At 48.8% G+C, this 2500-nt stretch overlaps 1 protein-coding gene across 2 annotated transcripts in view; it reads right to left on the bottom strand.

Annotated features, from left to right (window-relative positions):
- Nucleotides 1–2500, bottom strand: part of LOC122260116 (choline/ethanolamine kinase) — an 88361-nt gene that overhangs the window by 20830 nt on the left and 65031 nt on the right. The gene's annotated exons all lie outside the window — the stretch shown is intronic.

Genomic DNA, 2500 nt, shown 5'->3' with positions numbered 1-2500 from the left:
TCTTCCACTTCTTCTTCTTCCACTTCTTCCTCCTCTTCTTCCACTTCTTCCTCCTCTTCTTCCACTTCTTCTTCTTCCACTTTTTCTTCTTCTTCTTTTCCACCTCCTCCTTCTTCTTCGTCTTCTAAATAAATAAATATTTACCCATCCATCTCTCCGTCTCCGTCTCAGACGCCCACCTTTCCTTTATTTCAATCCGTCTGTCATCCTGTCTATGCATTTGTTCTATTTGTATATATGTGTATAAGATAACACATTATTTATTTAACATACATGAGTATATAAAGTATGGATATTTGTCCATGTGCGAAATTCCAGGTTTAAATTGCAGTCATGAACTTTGAAATCACCGTGATAGGTTATATGCATTTTTCTTTTTTTTATTTCCCTTTTAAGCAAGAATGCTTAATCTAGACTTAAATTATAAAAAAATACTGACGAAATACGATTTTACCAATTGAGATCAAACGGGGTAATCCCCTTCGCCATGAAAAATCATCCTTTTATTCAAATCTAAAAGTTCTCACTCTCCCTCCTCTCCTCCTCCTCCTCCTCCTCCTCCTCCTCCTCCTCCTCCTCCTCTTCCTCTTCCTCTTCCTCTTCCTCTTCCTCTTCCTCTTCCTCTTCCTCTTCCTCCTCCCTCCCCCTCCCCCTCCCCCTCCCTCTCCCTCTCCCTCTCCCTCTCCCTCTCCCTCTCCCTCTCCCTCTCCCTCTCCCTCTCCCTCTCCCTCCTCATCCTCATCCCCCTCCTCTACATCCCCCTCCCTCTCCCTCTCACCCCTTCCTACTCCCTCCTCCCTCCTCCCTCCCCCTCCCTCCCCCCTATCCCCTCTTGGCTCCCCCCTCTCTCTCTCTCTCTCTCTCTCTCTCTCTCTCTCTCTCTCTCTCTCTCTCTCTCTCTCTCTCTCTCTCTCTCTCTCTCTCTCTCCATTTCCCTCTCTTCCCCGAAAGGTCCTCCTCTGACCTTTCGGGCGTCGAAGGACCTCTTCTTACGCCCGCCACCTCGTCCCATTGTCCTTCTCGCGGCGTCACGTGTCTCGCCAGAGTGTGGGAGTCCCACGGGGGCGCACGTGAGGAGGGCGGGACTCAGGCTGTCCGTTGGAGAGGCTGTCTGTCTGCCGTCTGTTTCTGTTTGGGCGGTCTGTCTGTTTGGTGCCTGTTTTTTTGTGCGTGTATGTGTGTGTGTGTGTGTGTGTGTGTGTGTGTGTGTGTGTGTGTGTGTGTGTGTGTGTGTGTGTGTGTGTGTGTGTGTGTGTGTGTGTGTGTGATTTAGTCTGGTCTGTTTGTCTGCTTCTCTTTGGGGGCGTGTTTGTATCTTTGTTTGGATGTATGTCTATCTGTGTCTCATGGTCTGATTTTATGGGAGGGAGGGAGAGAGAGAGAGAGAGCGAGAGCGAGAGAGAGAGGAAAGAGGAGAGGGAAAGAGAGAGAGAGAGGGGGGAGAGGAGAGGGAAAGAGAGAGAAAGAGAGAGAAAGAGAGAGAGAGAGAGAGAGAGAGAGAGAGAGAGAGAGAGAGAGAGAGAGAGAGAGAGAGAGAGAGAGAGAGAGAGAGAAAGAGGAGAGGAAAGAGAGAGAGAGAGGGGGAGAGGAGAGAAAAGAGAGAGAAAGAGAGAGAAGAGAGAGAGAGAGAGAGAGAGAGAGAGAGAGAGAGAGAGAGAGAGAGAGAGAGGAGGGAGGGAGAGAGAGAGAGAGAGAGAGAGAGAGAGAGAGAGAGAGAGAGAGAGAGAGAGAGAGAGAGAGAGAGAGAGAGAGAGAGGAAAGAGGAGAGGGAAAGAGAGAGAGAGGGGGGGGGGAGGAGAGGGAAAGAGAGGGAAAGAGAGAGAAAGAGAGAGAGAGAGAGAGAGAGAGAGAGAGAGAGAGAGAGAGAGAGAGAGAGAGAGAGGGAGAGAGAGAGAGAGAGAGAGAGAGAGAGAGAGAGTAGAAGAGAGAGAGAGAGAGAGAGAGGGGAGGAGAGAGAGAGGGAGAGAGAGAGAGAGAGAGAGAGAGAGAGAGAGAGGAAAGAGGAGAGGGAAAGAGAGAGAGAGGGGGGGGAGAGGAGAGGGAAAGAGAGGGAAAGAGAGAGAAAGAGAGAGAAAGAGAGAAAGAGAGAGAGGGAGAGAGAGAGAGAGAGAGAGAGAGAGAGAGAGAGAGAGAGAGAGAGAGAGAGAGAGAGAGAGAGAGAGAGAGAGAGAGGGAGAGGGAGAGGGAGAGGAATGGAGAGGAGAAGGAAAGAGGGAAAGAGAGAAAGAGAGGGGGAGAGGGGAGAGAGAGAGAAAGAAAGACCAAAAGAAAAAGCGAAAGACCGAAAGAAAGACTAAAAGAGCGAAAGAGAGAAAGAACGAAAGAGAAAATGACTGTAAGTGAAAAAGACCAAAAACAGCGAAAGAGAAAAAGAGCAATAGAGAGAAAGAGCGAAAGAGAAAAAGAGCAAAAGAAGGAGCGAAAGAGAAAGAGCAAAAGAGAGAAAGGGCGAAAGAGAGAAAGAGCAAAAATGAGAAAGAGCGAAATAGAGAAAGAGCTA

This window comes from Penaeus japonicus, unplaced genomic scaffold (genome assembly GCF_977035675.1).
Source record: "Penaeus japonicus unplaced genomic scaffold, GWHDUDI00000001_assembly GWHDUDI00000024, whole genome shotgun sequence".
In the NCBI taxonomy this organism is placed as follows: domain Eukaryota; kingdom Metazoa; phylum Arthropoda; class Malacostraca; order Decapoda; family Penaeidae; genus Penaeus; species Penaeus japonicus.
Note: the sequence above shows the minus strand (reverse complement) of the source record. Positions and strands in the feature narration are given on the sequence as shown.